A 19,152-nucleotide genomic window follows, 5' to 3' on the forward strand; every position below is an offset into this window, starting at 1 on the left:
TCATTTCTTGTTTTTCTAATTTTAAATTGAAGGTGCTGAGTAGCATTTTTTAGTAGCAAACAAATTTATGAAAATCTAAAAAAATTAAAGAAATTTACATTTTAGCAAATATAAAATGCATGAAAAATATTATCATGCTTTTATAAATGCAATCTACAATTTAAAATGTAATAATATAAGAAAATTAATGCTATAAAAACATTGTACTATTATTTCGACCGATTTTATGCAACTATGTGGGCATTTTATGTGTGGTAAAAAGCTTTTATACACTAACACTTTTAAAGAAAATCTTACTAATACATATTTAGAGTTAGGTTTTTTTGACAGCTGAGTTAGGTTTTTTCCGGGAGAGTTGGCCTTCTACGGTAATATTCTATGGTACAAACCATCACAAAGCCAGCACCCGAAAACTTACCACACTTCGTATAGTGACATCATATGAAGTGTGGTTTAGACGATGTTGTAAAAAAGTGAAACATCGACTTTTCATAATCAGACGGCCATATAAACATTACCGCCACCCTTGCAACGGTGGTGCAAACAATGTAAAAGTTTTAATTACAATATATATTTCAAATTAAATTACTTTTAACATTAAACATATTATTATTAAATTTTTCATATATTAACAGCTGTATTGAATGTAATTATAAAAATTCATTGAGTAAAGAGAAAAATAATAAAATAATAATACTGAAATAGAGGATTGAGATCATATTTCTTAAACATAGTTAAATTCGTGTATATTAAAATAACAGTAATAAGAAAAATATAAATTCAATCTTAACTCAAACGCCTCATAGGACGACAAATTATAAAAAAGGCTAATAATAATAACTTCAATTATTAGTTCAAACGCCATTTAGGGCGACAAATTATAGATATGATTATAATGCAAAAAAATCAGCGCCTTTCTTGGGCAACAAAATTATAAATAAACTATTTAAGGTAAAAAAAATCAGAGCTTTTCTTGGGCAACAAAATTATAAATAAACTATTTAAGGTCTTTTAGCACCCTCCCCAAAATAAGCTGTACCAAATATAGTGTTTTGCGCATATATTGGTCCCGGACGTCTTATAGCAGCTCCCAATTAAATACGGCTCATGGCGCCCGCTCCTAGAATTATCTAATATGGGCGACTAATATGCCAATGCACGTCTGCATTAGCCCGATCTACTGCCCGTGGACGGGGGTATCTGTCTGCTCTATCAATGCTTGTAGTAGGGGTACAACCATATCTTTTCCTCTCCACTACGCACTCTACGGTTATTCTTCTTCTTTCCTCATGGCTATGGTATACCAATACATTTGTACGGCCTTCGCGGACCCCTAAGTCAAGTTCATTCGTTTCGCTCTTCATGATCACTGTTCTGGCGGCCGTTGGGTCAATTAGAGCTCGTAAGAATGCGTCTGCATCATATTTAGTAACCACCCGTACCGTCGCTGTCATGGGGAACCAAATACGGTCTTGCGGTAAAGGATGCAGTAAAGTATTGTGGTCCTGCATACAGCGACGGCACCGATCGATACTTATACACTCTGAGCGACTGTGGGACTGGGCAAGACAGTTGTAGCACAATAAGTGCTGAGCGACCACTCTTAGTTTGAGTTCCACGGGCATTACCATAAATTTTGAGCATTGACGTATGGCATGTAAGCGATTGCAGCATTAAAGTCCATATTGATCTGAAAATTTAATTGGGTAACATTATTTTAAAAGAGGGTGTGTATGGGAATTTAATCAGCGCAGTTAGGAAGCAGAACTAATTTGTGTATCGGTCGAGTGATTATGCCATTTTGAGTTTTGAGGTCAGTCACCCGAACTATACCGTCAGAACCAGGAAAAACTTTCAGTAGGACAACAAGGTTCATTTTTTAGGGCAACAAGATCATTTTCTTTAAGGTTGGTTTGAGGATGTTTCCATTTGATACGCTTTTGTAGTTCTTTTAAGTACTCCTCTTTCCAGCGGCAACAAAGTTCCTGTTGCAGTGCCTTCAGTTTACGCCACCTATTGAGTATATTATGAGCCAAATCTGATTCTTCTGTTTCAGCTGGAGTAAGTAGCGAAGAACCTATTAAAAAATGTCCTGGAGTTAGAGCAGACAAATCCTCAATATTTTCTGACATAGGAGTTAATGGGCGAGAGTTGAGACACGCTTCTATTCTTGCTAAAAGAGTTGCAAACTCTTCAAAAGTGTACTTTGATTGACCAGCCGTTTTCTTGAAGTGCAACTTTAAACTTTCACGCCTGCCTCCCACAGACCACCCATATGTGGGGCTGCAGCAGGAATTAAACTCCATTCCTAGTGTTGATGACCATATTTCTCAATAGCAGTATCCCGAAGTTCCTTTACATGTTTTTCAAATTTACACTGTAGATCCTCGTGCAGCACCTACAAAATTTCTACCATTGTCGGAAAAAATACAGCTTGGACAACCACGGCGTGCTACAAATCTTGCTAAGGCGGCTAAAAACGCAGGAGTAGACAGATCATTAACTGCTTCGAGATGGATAGCCTTCGTAGAAAAACAAACGAAGAGACACACATAGCATATTTCAAAGGGGCCTGCAAAGTCAACTCCGGTATTAGTGAAGGGGCGACTAATGGTAGTTCTTTCAACGGGCAAAGCTGCCATAATTTGAGTTTGTAATTTCTTCCGGTATAAGGTACAAACTTTGCAATTATGAATGACAGTTTTTATTAGGTTTTTAACCTTTATTATCCAGCACTCTTGACGGACAATATTGAGAACTAATCGAGGACCTCCATGAAAAACTAGTAAATGCACAGATTCTACATATAAACGTGCTAACTTGCTACTATACGCAAGTATAATAGGATGACGCTCATTGTGGGACAAACACTTGGTAGAACCGAGACGACCGTTGGCGCGAATAATACTATTTCTATCTAAAAATGGAGTAAGAGTTAATAAGGGAGTTAATTTTCTTCTTCGATGACAAACTACTGAATTCGCTCGCAAAGTGAAATTGCTGGGATAAGAAAAATAACCGTTGACGTACAAAAGAGAGTTCCTGAGCTGAGATTCTAAGAGAACCATAATTAAAGGACTTACTTCGGCTTTTACTCGCTAGATTATGAAATCTAAAGATATAAGCAATTACATGGTAAGCTCTGGGCAAACTTGAGAAACGGTTAATAAAATCTTCCTTTTCGATCGTTCTGGCAATATTAACTAGAACCTCTTTTAATTCTTCTGACGTTTCATAGATTATTATATTTCAACTCCGAAGGTGTCAGCCCCCGGGTTGCAAGATCGGCAGGGTTATCACTCGAAGCTACGTAAAACCAATTTTTATTTCCAACTTTTTCTAGTACCGTGGATACTCTATTTGCCACAAAGGTTTTCCAACTACATGGTGGTTTTCGTAACCATGCAACAACTATCGTATATATTTGTGGTCCGATATAAGGAATAAGATCAAATTTGCTAAAAGGACAGCTCCACACAACTCCAAACGGGGCAACGATGGCTTCTTTACTGGAGCAACTTTCGTTTTGCAAACGAGCAAATTTGTATATACATACATACATTACTATTAATTTCAACCCTTACGTAAATATTGGCTGCATAAGCTAACTCTGACGAGTCACAAAAACCATGAAATTCAATTTGACAATCTGGACTGAACTTCACCCATCTATAAAGTTTAATATCATTTATATAATTGTATTTTAAAATAAAATCCTGCCATTTTTTTAATGTTAATGGGTTGATAGTTTCATCCCACACGATTTTATCGAGCCACATTTGTTGCATTAATATTTTTTTTTGCTGTGATCACTACAGGACCCAACCATCCTGCAGGATCAAAAAGACGAGCTATAACTGAAAGGACTTCTCGTTTTGTATAACTTGTCTTTAGTCCTATTTTCTCAGTAGAGAAATAAAAATAATCACCAGCCGAATTCCAACGAACGCCAAGCATTTTCGTAGTGCTTTTATCATCGAGCGACAAAAAGGATGAATTTAGAAAATGACTTTCGGGCAGATTTTTAAAAATTTGCTTGCTGTTTTCTTAACTCAAACCTTGCAGTATTCATTATACCAATTAATTGGCTTCTTGCCTCTAGAGCGTCTGATATAGAGTGAGCTCCTACTAGAGCATCATCCACATACATACATTCACGAAGAATTTGTGAGCCAAGGGGAAAATTTCGCTCCTCATCATCAGCCAATTGAAGCAAGGTTCTAAGAGCTAAATATGGGGCACAATTTACACCGAATGTAACGGTTTTTAATTGAAAATCTTCAATTTCTTTATTATCAGAACTACGAAACAAAATTTTCTGGAATGGTCTATGTTCTAAGTCAGCATTGAAAACGAACTCATAAAATCTCCATTTTAATATTAGAGCTACCAAATCTTTTTGTAAAATAGGGCCAGTGTATAACAAATCATTCAAACTTTTTCCATTAGATGATTTGCAAGAGGCATTAAATACTACTCTTAATTTTGTAGTTGTACCTTCAGGTTTAAAAACACCATGATGAGGTAAATAATATCCTGAACTATATGACGTATTTTCAAGCTTTTCCATATGTCCTATTGATAAATATTCTTTTAGGACCTCATCATACTGGGCTTTAAATTCAGGTTTACGTAGTAGCATTTTTTCACTTCTTAAATATTGACTAAGAGCATATATGAGAGCATACATATGTCTATTTGGACCAAGTGACTTAAAACTGTTTTTAAAGGGCAAACTGACAGTATATCTTCCTTCAAAATCCCGAGTGGTAGTAGAGCGATATATTTCTTCACATTTTTTATCCTCTTCTGATAAAATTTTCTTATGAGAAACTTCCTCTAATCCCCAACATTTTGTCAAATGGTCATTAATTGTAACTTTTGTCATATGGGATACTCTTAATATACGTGGGGAAACATTATTAGGGGTTGGACCTGTAATAATCCAAAATGGTTTCTTGGGCAACTAAGGACTCAAAAATTTCATGTTTTACTCCACCACGAAGTATTAAAGGATATAAATCTCCTCCTAACAAAAGATCAATTTGATCACATTTAAAAAATGTTGGATCTGCATAATTTAGTTTAGGTAAGTTTTCATAACCTCCTGGATTGAATGAATGCGTTGGAACATTTCCAGTTACACGAGAGACTACTAATGTTTGTACATTAACGGACAACTGTGGATCATAAAGAGAGGTAATTACAAATGATGCTATTTTAGATGATCTACTTATAATGTCGCCACCAAGGCCAGTAATTTCTGCTGAAACAGGGTTAGTGGGCAACTTAAATAATATTTGTAGGTTTTCAGAAATAAAACTCTCATCAAAACAAGGATCTATAAGAGCACGAGCTTTATATTGACCCAAGCTGTAGCTAACATAACTTTTTTAGAAACAGATGTGTGATGCGATTGAACTATTCCAGACGGACCTGCAATGTTTGATGATTGTGGATGGGGAACAATGTTTTGAGAATTTTAAACTTCACTTTGAGAAGAATTAGACTGATTTTGAATAGGTTTCTTTATAAATTCTCTATGCATTAGAGTGTGATGCTTTCGTTTGCATTTAGAGCAACCATTAGGACTACTACAATCGCCAAACATATGGCCAATAGTAAGGCAATTGAAGCAAAACCTGAATTTTTTTAATGTTGCACAGTGGTATAGGAAAAAAAAAAGAGGGAAATAATTCGGTAACTTCTAAACGGTTAATCCGATTTTAATGAAATTTGGTATGCACAAAGAGGAGGTGTTGTCGAGTTTAGGTTTTGAATTTGGACCTTATATGCCAACCAGGGGCCCGGCGGGGGGTCCTCAAATTAGGACACCTCGGCTATGTTAAATTTTTAAAACGATCCTATTTCTTCATTTGAGTTAAAAAAAATTTCGTATATAGAATCTCCTCATCGAGCACTATAAAAAATGTCGTCGTAGCAGTAAATTATCTCTTATAGTTTAGGAGATATTCGCATTTGAAAATTAAAATTTTAAAATTTTTACCGTCCTTACTTTAGTTTTTTTGATAATAGCGGGTCCAAATATTCCCGATTTTCGCCATTTTTTTTTATTCGCTTAACAACAAGTTTATATATCAAGCAGTGAAAGAATTATGTAAAAATCATGACTGAATCCAAAGTTATAGGCATTTTAATTTAAAAAATAAAAAAAGCGATTTTTTGTCATTTTTTTGGGAAAAAAGTATCTTTTTCTTTTTAAGTTATCTAAAAAGTTTCTAAGAAGATGTATATAGAATTTATACTTTTTGGAAAGCTGACTTTACATAAAGTACGATAAATGAAACAAAACCTAAATCCATATATGTAACAAATTTAAGAGTTAACCTTATGGATGAAAATAATAGTGCTAGGTAAATTTTCTAAAAGATGTTGAGTTTTCCCTAATTAATTTGTCACTTAAAAAACATTAGGTAGGCATGTTATATATCAATGGAAAGGTAATTTTGTCTATTTTTCAAAACTGTATATAATTTTTGAAAATTAAAAAATTCGCGGAATACTTTTTTTAAAAAAAATTAAAAAATGTTTTTTATTCAGTTTTTGCGAAGATACAAATTTTTCAAATTGCAATAAAAATTTTATTTATGAATATTTTTTGATGAAATTTTACAGTTAGGTAGATTTTTTTACTTAAAATCCAAAATTAAATAAAAATTTCGAATTTTCTTATTAGAAATCCCGGAATTCCCAAAAAAGTTTTAAAAAATCCCAAAAATGGGATTTTTTGGTTTTTTGCCTATTATATCCATACCAGGGGCGGGGTTATCGAAACCCGTTACAAAATGATTAAGAACATATTGGGTCATATAAAACAGGTCACTATAATTTGATATCGACTATGCGATTTGAGAATTTTTGCTCAAAATTGAATTTTCCATAAAAAATAGGGTTTTTTTGGATGGACCTGGTCCCCTCGGTATCAAAAATTTTTAGGTTTTGTTTCATTTATCGTACTTTATGTAAAGTCAGCTTTCCAAAAAGTATAAATTCTATATACATCTTCTTAGAAACTTTTTAGATAACTTAAAAAGAAAAAGATACTTTTTTCCCAAAAAAATGACAAAAAATCGCTTTTTTTATTTTTTAAATTAAAATGCCTATAACTTTGGATTCAGTCATGATTTTTACATAATTCTTTCACTGCTTGATATATAAACTTGTTGTTAAGCGAATAAAAAAAAATGGCGAAAATCGGGAATATTTGGACCCGCTATTATCAAAAAAACTAAAGTAAGGACGGTAAAAATTTTAAAATTTTAATTTTCAAATGCGAATATCTCCTAAACTATAAGAGATAATTTACTGCTACGGCGACATTTTTATAGTGCTCGATGAGGAGATTCTATATACGAAATCGGAACTCAAATGAAGAAATAGGATCGTTTTAAAAATTTAACATAGCCGAGGTGTCCTAATTTGAGGACCCCCCGCCGGGCCCCTGGTTGGCATATAAGGTCCAAATTCAAAACCTAATTTCGACAACACCTCCTCTTTGTGCATACCAAATTTCATTAAAATCGGATTAACCGTTTAGAAGTTACCGAATTATTTCCCTCTTTTTTTTTTCCTATACCACTGTGTGTTGATACCCTAGCCTTGTAATCCATGTTCATAAACATGCTACAAGAACTTAATTTGTGGTTTTCTTTGCATAATTTACATTGAAATGAGCTGACCTTAGTATGGTGTGATTTAAATTGTTGAGTTTTTGATGCTATTTGATTAGCATTTGTTTGTGAACCACTGGAATGTGCACTGTTTACTGTAATAATGTCCGAAACACTCTCTAGGACATGAAATCGATCAGTTAGAAAATTGTTTAATTCTTCCCATTTGGGAACCTCTGTCTTGTTTCCCACCGATTGTTCCCACAAATTAAGTGAGCATTCTGTGAGCCTCGATGAACATTAGAATACAAAATTAATGTCTACATTATACAACTTAAGAATAGACATACAATTATTTATTTCACTTTGCAGTTTTTTAATTTCACAAGCCGATTCCTGTTGGCAAGGAGCCAAATTAAAGAGCAATTTTAATTGACTGTTAATCAAAACAAGCTATATTAAAACTCTCTGCGGTTAGAGCTACATTTCTGTTAATATTCCTGGCTTCACCATCTGTTTTCCTAAATAAGTAAAATAGTTTCTCAACTGGGCTAAGTCTACTGTTATTTATATAAATTGCAGTAAACATGTCTCTAAATGTGGGCCACGATTCATAGTCCCCATGAAAAATACCCGTATCTCATGGAGGTACAGCTATGTAACCACAAAGATTGGGAACTCCTGTTTCTGAATTCTCATTTTTCTTCTTATCTAAATGTTTCCTAGCTTTTGAAATTATATTAATACATCTCACATATGTTTTTCTTACTTGTGGATGCTTTGTTTGAACCATTAATAATTATTTCTTTTTCTCTATCGTGTCAGCGGAACAATCATCATAAAGACTTTTATAATTTTCCCATGCTTTATTTAACTCATTTTTTTTTTTCGAATTCAAAGGCTTCCTCTGTATAATTCTAAAAATCTTCACTGCTATTATAAATTTCTCAAAAATCGACATATTTAAAAGATTTTTGTTTAAGAGAGGCTATTAAAAAAATTCGAACTATATTTTTCCAATAAAAGAGAAACAACTAATAAGAACTACAAATGTTTATAACAATATCAAACTTAAAAGAGAACCACCGCTTTGTAACAAACAAACAGGTAATGAAGAGAACCACTGAAGTTTGCAATAAATAAAAACAACAAGAGTTGAACAGATCCACCGTTTGAATTTCAATAAATTTTCACTCTAATATTAAAATGTGGAAAAAAGAAAAAAAGTTGGACGACAAATTTTTGGCTCTCAAATGAGCTACAAATACAAAAATCTGGAACCTAAGCAAACAAAAATGCCACCTTTTTATAACTTTTTTGTTGCAATTGTAAAGGTTATCTAACCTCACTTTTTGAGACACAAATTATGGACCACACTTTGCACTTTTTTTTAAATAAAAGTTTATTACGCACCTTTATTTTTTCTAGAACGGGCGAAGCACCAATTGTTATTTCCACGGGATGAGCTGGTTGGAGCTGGGATGACTTACTGGCTGGTGGCTTTCGCAATCTTCTTGAGGCTGGCAAATTTTCCTTTTGTTGTTATTTTGGTTGCACACTCACTCACTCTTTTTTTTCTTATATATGTATAAAGAAAACAATCCTTATTTTGCTTGAGTTTTATTTCTTTTTCTTTTATTTTATGTTTCTTTCTATTTTATTAAAAAACAAACGATTTATTTTAAGTTCTTTTCTATTTTATTCTTTTAAGTTCTCTGTTTTTTATTTATTTAAATTTTCTTTTATTTAATGGCCGTCTGCACGATAAAGTAGATCAATCAAGTGAGCAACAAAATCAAAGGTACAAACCATCTCATAGCCAGCAACCGCAAACTCACCACACTTCGTATAGTGTTACCAGAGAGTGACATCATATGAAGTGTGGTTTAGACGATGTTGTAAAAAAGTGAGACATCGACTTTTCATAAGCAGACGGCCATATAAACAAACATATAAATGTTTACAGTAACTAAAATATTGATGAAATTCAATAAAAATAACAATTGTTTGGTTATGACAACAAAATATTGTTATAAATAACATAGAATAGTTGTCCCAACCATGTCGAATCATGTTTTTTTCTCTGCGTGTAGGTTTCTTTGGAATTGTACAGATTCATTAAGAAGGGATTTTAGGAAACTCGAAAGTTTAGAGGACGAAATAGTTAAAAAGTGGTTAAATTTGGTGTATTTCAGAAATCCATAATGGTGCGTGATGTTTTTGATTCCAAATGACCCAAAAAAAATTATATTCATTACTTATACAACATCAAAAATTTCGACAAATGAATTTACATCCCTAATATATTATGTATATATTTAGACACAGGAACAAGAATTGGACAAAAACTCTCTGAATTACAGTGTGTCAAACTTTGACATTGCAAAACATATGTTTCATCTCATCTATGTATCTTATAACCTATTGTTCATAGCAAAATAGCAAAAAAGAACAAAATTTGTGAACATATTAAATAAAAAACTTCATCTTCAATATCAAAATCGCAAAAAAACTTAAAAAAAATAATTTTTAAGTGTAAAAAAATAAGTCCTTCTCTACGTTACGCGTATACTTAATATTTGTAATATTAATAAATCATTAACACGTATACGTACAGGTGTCGTTAAAAAGAACAGTGTAATTTCACAATGTAAAACTTTCCACCTAAAACGAGGAAATGAAGACGAAGTTTTTTTGGATTTGATATGTTCACATTTTTTGTTCTTAATGACAAGAGCTACAACTTTGGGGCAACACCGGGGACTTTCTAACAAAAAATTAAATTTTTTTAAATACTTTTGCATAAAAAGTAGACCTGATAAAAATTTTTCATTACCACATTTGGATTCAAGGCCACCAAAAGACATTTATTGCAGACCAGTGTAATATTCGAAATTTTATAAAACTATATGAAGGCTTTAGTATGACGCATGTTTTAGCCCTCAGCCTTCTGCCCTCCGTTTAAAAAATCCGAATTTTATTATAAGCTCTAGTATTATAATAAAATTTGGCACAAATAATTTTTATATGAATAAAAATACCACCCCAAAATTTTATGAGGATCGGTCCATATTTGACCCTAGTCGCCATATAACTTCTGTTTTTTTAATTTTATCTATAAATTGCTTAAACATGTATATAGGTCGGCCATGTCCGACTGCACTTTCCTACTCCTTTTTATTTGTTGAGGTGTATGTGTGCATATATTTCCAAAATATATATTTTATAACCTAAAAAAAATTCAGGAGAAAAATCTGTCACATACGATGTGTCACGTACGATATTCCAAATTGTTCATTATGAAATTATATTAATTTTGTTTTATTTAAAAATTATGGATTACGAATGAAAAATATGTCCCATAGTGTAAGAAATTAAAACAATAAAGATACCCTACATAATTCGCAGATTTTCGTAAATATTTACATGTACTTCAAAAACACTTCAACACTTATCGTCACGTATGATATCGCCATATTTTAATCCATACTTTGGAAAACAAGATTCCGAATGGAATGATTCCTTTTGCAGATATAGTATTCTCAGAATGGAGCAGAATGTCAATACTGTTTTCCAAGTACTCCCATTTTTACCAAATCTATACCACTCTGAAAGCGTACGAACGTCACATACAATCGTATGGAATTGCCCATATGTATGTATGTGTATATTATACAGAAATACATATGTTACAAACGTCTGATTATGATAAATATTCCATAGTTATGACACTCATTCGCTAGCAATACTTAAGGTACTGATTGTGTAATTCACAGCTGAAATTTTGTCCGGCCAATCATAGAATTCAATTCGTTATTGTGGGTTGAATTACGTATTAAAGCGTGAATGACGAATTTGTTTAATGTCAGCACCTTTCTCAATTTTTATTTAATCCTTTTATGAGATCAACAAATAAATAGACACGCAAGTCAATTTATTTTAAAAATAAATTAATATTTACGTTATGGTTTTGATATAAATCAACACAAAACATTGTATTTAATTGACCAGAAAGAGTGTAAATAATGGAACACCTGAGACCTCATGGACTGCGTACATATATATGTATGTATGTATTTACTTATTATTTTTTATTATTTGCAATTAAATTATTTTCGTCATTATTTGACCTTTTCAAATTAAAACTCGTGACTGTTTTGATGCATTTTATTACAAGTCTGTGTAAATTTCTTTAATGGAATATTAAAACCATGTCTTAAATTATTATTATTATGGAAAGTTTTTCCTTTTTACGAGAATGTCTGAGTGTTGATTATGCATCATGTCTGCGAGTGATAAATCATATTTGTACTCGAATTGCGTGGTTCTCTCTGCCTTTTATCACAAAAATATTTAATAAATTATTCGTTCGCAACAAATTCATTGCAAGTGCTGGTTAAAGTGTTTTTGTAGAAAATACTATTTAATACCAACGGGAAGAAGACGGCGAATAAAAGTGTTTCATTACAATGATTGAACATGAGTCAAAAGAAAAATAAATAAGAAAGTGTGCTCATGCCATACTGTATTATATGTATGCTACATCGGTGGGCCCAATATGGGGTTAGGTCCTATAATCGTACGTGTATCGCAATTATTTTTAATACTGCGATTTGTGGACACTGAATGGGATGCATGGGGCATATGTAAAAAAATAATATTTTAAGTCAAAAACATTGCTTTTTGAGTTCAAATATTTTTTATAGCATCCCACTAAGTATTTATAAAGCTCTTAAAGGAAATGGTCTAAGCTTTCATTTGAGCAAAACAAAACAAGTAAGAAAGTATAGTCGGGTGTGATCGACCATATGTTATGAATGTTAAAGGTTTGAATATTAAATGTGATTTATTTTTCCTAATAAAGCATTTATCTTCTATTACCTTGTTCCGATATATTTAAGCAATTTATGGATGAAAAACTAATTTTCTGAAAGAGGCTTTATATGGAGGCTAGGGGCAAATATGGACCAAGCCCAATAAAATTTTGCGAATATATTTATATTTACATAATATTTTATTCTGCTGAATTTCATCGCGATATTTGTGTCTGTAAGTTAATTTTGGAGATTCAAGTAATTTTCTGAAGGGGACTTTGTATAGGAGCTAGTGTCAAATGAGGCCCGATCTCTATGAAATTTGGCAAAGTCATCAAGGCTTGTATAATTTAATAATAATAATAATTTAGATGTGCCGCTTTTTATCAATATACATGTGTATTTAACATAATTATGAGCTCAGAAGCCCTTCTCGAGGGGTTCTGTTGCACTCTTATAATTTTTTGTTTAAATTTACTATTTATTGTAGGTAACCAGACTCCTAGTATAATTAGTGTAAAAATACATTTTGAAAAATATTCAAAAATTTTAAACACATTGTATGTAAAAATATTGGATACAAATTTTGTATTTTTACTTACTTGTGTGTTTAAAAATGTTTAGCAACATTCCAATATCGTGTAAATTTAAATTTTTTGTGTCTAAAAAAACATTTTTTTGTGGGTAAATTTGAAACTAAAATGTTTAATACCACACGGAAATATACATTTTAATTGTTTAATAATAAACCACCTATATTTTGTATTAAAAAACAAGCTAAAAACTTTATTTTGATTGTATTTTATTAAATTAATGTTAAAGCTATGTATGTATATAGAAATTGATTGATGCTTTATAAGTAAGTAAGTAAGTAAGTAAGTAAGTCTTTGAATTAATAATTGTTGGAGGTGAAGATTATAGAATTTGGTCTTGTAATCCGCACTGAGATGATGATGTTCTGCCATGTCCTACAACACTCAATTGTGCCTTAGTTTTGTAACTGATACAGGTATGGTATCCAAATTTCTTCGTGCTGAACTTTTGTGCTTGCGACGTCTGATCCTAGGTGAGCTTAAGGGCAATGGTGAACGCAAATACGCCGACTATTGTTGTAAAACAGGTTGCGTTCATAGTATATTTGATGGACTCAAAAATGCTGAATTAAATACATATGTAGATGATGGAATTAAATCTATAAAAAATATAGTATTTATATAAGATTTTTTACTTTAACAGGGTTTTGTATTATAACTGCTATCTCACCATTTTAAAGTTTCTTTTGCTAATTCCACACACGTATGGTTAATTGCTTTAATAATTTATTTATTTTTTTTTTTTTTTTTGAATATTTGTATGAAATATATTAAAAAGCAAATTTTCTTTAATTTTTTACAATTTTTATTATTTAAAAAATAATTGTTTGACATTTATTTTTCACTCATTTAAAATGAGCAAAATTACATATTTCATGTTTAAAAATTAATTTTAGACATAAATATGTAAATACACAGGAAAAATGTTTACTATATTAGAAACATGTTTACCAAAAACTTAAAATACTAAACTTTTTATTTATGTTTACAAAGAAAAGTATGTAAATGTTTTTGATAAACATAATATGTGTAATTTACGCACCTTTTGCAATTTTAAATAAAAATTTACTTCCGTCATAACAGTAATTTTAGAAGCATTTTTTAGAGTGTGTATGGGGGCTAGGTGAAATAATGGACCGATTTTAACCATTTTCAATAGAAAATAGAGTGTGTGCCAAATCATCTAATTATCTTGAAAATTGCGACCTGTACCTTGCGCACAAGGTTTACATGGACAGCTAGCCAGACGGACGGACGGACATAGCTTAATCGACTCAGAAAACGATTCCAAGCCGATTGGTATACTTTAAGTATAGGACGAATATTTTTGTATATTACATCAGCACAAACCCAATATAACCTCCCCATTAAAGTGGTGAAGGGTATAAACACAACAAAAAATCTTATTCTTAAGTTAAAAAATAATTTTAGATATTCTACTCGCATCCCATTATGGGCAAAAAAGGAGTTTTTTTAAATAATTTGAAAAAAAATTAAAAACTTTTTTTGGAAACAATGAATAAATAGCTATCTGAACTCCTTCGGGCAATTTTTGCTAGGACCAATAGGTGAAAAGTTACACTCATTTGAATAAAACCCTGTATGACCAATATGTCCAACTTTGACCCCTCTAAGTCCGGCAGTCCTTGACCGATAGAGATAGAAAATTTGTCTCTGGCTTACTATCCAATAGTTGTAATCTTAGTGCAAATAAAAAATCGATTTCTTGAGTTGGGTCACTTGACATGAAATTGTCCATATGAGAGCCTGTAACTTGAAAAATAGCTAATAGAGATTTTTTAAAACTTCTTTCGAACCAGAAACACCAATTCTTTAAAAAAAACTCAAATGAAAAAATACGTTCAAATAAAAGTCTTGCAATCTATAAGAAGCAACTTTTTGAAACATTTTATTTTATAAATGTAAATATTCAATTAAATATACATACATGAGTAAATTAAAATCTAAAAGGAGTTATATAAGTATAAAGCTACGCCTTAGGGTCTTAATTAAGGGGCTAAAAGTCACCATTTATCCCACATACCCTGAGCGAGATATTGGAGGTCAAAGGTTAAAAAATCGTCCAAAATCTGGATTATTGTGATTCTTACTTCCTTTCTATGACAATAAAATTTCCTAGCGAGATATTGGAGGTCAAATGTTAAAATATCGCTAAAAATCTCGCTTATTCTACAATTCCGTAGACAATGAAATTTCCTACATTATTTTTGCATATCATTAGTAGTTTTCGAGACATAGGGCATTTTATTTCCATTGCATTAATATTATTTCCAAATCTTAATCTAGGCATTTATGGTGACTTTTTTTTACAGTTATGGTCAAGAGAAGCTATGTGTCAATTTTCATTAAGCTATCTAAAATTCCGCAGCAAAACTCTTATATTCCTGGACTTATAATAAATTTATGATATTATATATCAATATTTTTTCAATCGTTTTCGCAAATATTATTAATTTTATCGATTTAATTAAATATTTATTATATTCCTAGAAATTTTGATCAAATTTAAGAATGTGAATTAGTTTCAATCTATTACATCTTCTTAAAATTTAATTATAAATACATACTAAATAAATAGAAAAACTGCAACATAAAAATATGTCTATAATAATACAATAATACTTTCCTATTCAATTCAATACAAAAACGGCGTTTCCTTAGTTTTTTCATCCCTCATATTATATTCAGTAAATTATTTACAATATGTTTTTGTTTTTATTGTTTTTGTTCGTGCCTTAATTCTATTCCGTTCTAATAGATTTTAATATTAATATGTATGTAATGGAAGTATGAGAAATTTTCCAATATTATGTCACTCATACGCCACGAGTTCCATAGAATTCACTTTCACACTCACAGTCAATGTCATTGTATTTTCCTGGCTCTTAAGTGAGTGATAATCACGCAGGATGTTGTATGTATGTAAGTGTTTATGTTTTTTTGGTGTTAACTCCCTGACATTATGTAGTTTGAAAGAATGTACATCCATAAGTTTATTTATGTCAAAATCTGTCATGGCATAATAATGTGTAACCACTTTCGAACAATGAAGATGTGTTTATTAAAGTAAAATGTATCAGCCTGTGATTTTTTGTACTTTTTTTCGCACAAATCCATACTTAAGTCGTATATACATATATTCGTTTCTTGTAAAATACAGAAAAAGAAGAATAGTAACTATATTTAGCTAAACCGAATCTTACATACCCTCCACTTGAGAATTTTTGTTTAATGCTTAAAATTATTATTTAAAGAATTGCTTTTAAAATTTTAAACTTTATCTAAATACTACATAAGTAGTAGTTCATTTTAGTATAAAAATATTCCAAACACTTTAATGACATATGTATAATTAAAATAGGCTATAAAAGACGGGATAAGTATTTGATGGAAATATTCAAGCTTTAAATTTTATTTAGTTTGAGAGAACTATATATTATATTTTAGTGTAGGGTATTAATATAGTTCGTACAAAAACACATTTCATGTAATGGAAAAACATATGTATAGTATACATATGTATGTTAATATGCACATGTAAAATGTATATACGTATCTCCATTTACTATATGACTGGCACAACTCGAAAAACATCGTTTCTAGATAAACGGATTTAAATCTTTTTATGGCCTTCTACTATTTCTAAAATAACTTTTAAACAAATCGAAACCAGATTTAAGTAAATAATAGAGTTTAAGTTTTGACGTCTAAAACTTTAAACTGTTTTAAAATAGATAAATCTTATGAATAACTTAAGAACGAGAAATCCGAGGTTTGAGTTATGTCAGTCTTGAAGTAAAGATATTTTATTTATGTGTAAATTAATTTATACCACAGCAAACATGATTTATAACCTTTTACTTTAATATATTTTTATTCCAGACACTACTACTGCGGAAGTATATTATATGGTTGTGCAGATATTTCTATTGCAAGTAAATATTGCTGATGACCGAATATAGATCTTTCCATGGCTATATAAGTAGTTTCTGACTAGTTGGCTGTTACTATCTAGTAACTTTTATCGAGTGAACTTTTATTATTACCGAATTTAGTATGTAAACGATCTCTAGCTTACCCAGCCGAACTTGGACAATCGATCTATTGTTAGTCAATTTCATATCTACTATTTCAGCCCAATAAAATTCTGGAGCTGTCCCACTTATTGTTGTTGTGATTTTGCATTGGACTAATTTTCCGTTCAACAAGTCAATGATATGAAGGTCATTTCAATAAGATTGAAGACAATTTTTTTAAACATATTGTAAAGAGAGCTAGATTTTCAACGCTGTATTATAAATATGTATTTAATAATTGGCTAGCGAAGTAATAATCCAAAAAACCTTTAAAAACATTTTGAAAACTCTTCCTATAACAATGATTGTTGGGTTATTGACATTCTTCATACTCATTGATGTAAATGATTTTCTTTTACTTGACATCTTACGCACTCACGTATACACATGTTCAATGAAATAAGAATAAATGTTGCAAACATTTTTATATAATTTAATTAAAACCCGATCCTGAATTAAAATGAAATTTACAACGCCCAGAAATTCAATTGTTGGTTTTTATGCACATTTTTTAAATATGTACCTACACAGAAAAAAGTTCCAGCATAAATATTATGAACTGCTTTCATTGACTAAAGTTAATAATATTTAAGAATAAGTTCCTAAATTGTATGATTTTTTTCATTTTTAAAATTTTTAAACATAATCTAGAAAAAAAATTAAAATATTAAAAATTTTCTTTATATTTTTCTATTTGTTAAAAAATGTTTGAAATTTTCTTTGGAAAATTTTTTATTTCTTTATGATTTTTAGATTGAAAACAATGAAATATGCGCGTAACATGCAGCATTTTCTGAAGAATGGATGTTTAGCTATATGCTGATGTTTTTTTATTTCATATTTTGTTTTCCAACATTTTATTTATTTATCATAAAAATTCGCTAATATGTGATTATTTATTTCTAAAAAATGGAAGATATTAATAGGTAACGCGGATATTTATTCCAATTTTTTATGAAAATCAAAAAAAAAATGAACAAAAAAACAAAAAAAATCTTTAATGTACAAATTCATACATTTTATGAACTTTTAATATTCTGAATGAAAATGGTTTGGGAAAAAAAAGTCATGTTCGATTCATTCAATTTATTACAAAATTCATTCAAGTTATGTATTAATTTTTTCTGTGTAAGAAATTTTTTTTAAATGTACAACATTTAATTTAGGTAAACAAATAAAAAATGGGGTTTAGAATTGAATATAAATTTGAATAATCTATAAAGTTTAAAGTTCTTGTATATTTTAAAACAAGCAGATATATTCTGCTATGCCGAATCTTATATAACCTTTACATAGTATAATTTTAAATGTAATTTTTAAATTTTACTCATATTTTTTTAAATGTGTAAATAAAATTTTAATTTTGCCTTTGTAACTTTTCCAAAAAAGTTGTGCATAAATTAAAACCCCACGTTTTTACCATATTTTCGTATATGAACATATTAACATATTAACTAATATTAAAAATAAATAAAAAATCTTCGAAATACCTTTTCTTTGATATACATACATAGTTGTTGTAGCACATAGCTTCTAAGATACATATATAGTAAGTACATTATACTTTGAGCCAATCGGGAGTAGTCGGCAACGAAAGAGCGAATGTAATAGCTTTAAAGGGAAGAGAGCTCGAGGTAGTTAATCTTAAGAACGCAAAACCAATTGACACAAAGAGGGAGGAATTAAAAATATGGATAAAAGAAATCCATAAGGCCTCTTGGAATAATGAAACGGTGGGTAGAACCACAAAGATGTGGATATATGGGGTGACCTTAACGATAGCAGGATGATGTATGATGTACATATTCTGTGTGGACACACAAGATTACGGGCTCAGATATACAAAATTGGACGTGCGGATTCGGACGAATATAGAGCATGTGAAGAGGACAGTGAAACTCTGGAGCACTTTATTTGCCATTTTCAGGCTTTCGCCGAAATTGTGTGTGTATATTATTGAAAGGCCTTTAGTTTAGAAATACTAATATCAGAAGAAAATATTGAAAGTAATTTTAGG

This window comes from Lucilia sericata, unplaced genomic scaffold (assembly GCF_015586225.1).
Source record: "Lucilia sericata isolate MDLA Ls3-8-SP2 unplaced genomic scaffold, ASM1558622v1 Contig000000F_arrow, whole genome shotgun sequence".
NCBI lineage: Eukaryota > Metazoa > Arthropoda > Insecta > Diptera > Calliphoridae > Lucilia > Lucilia sericata.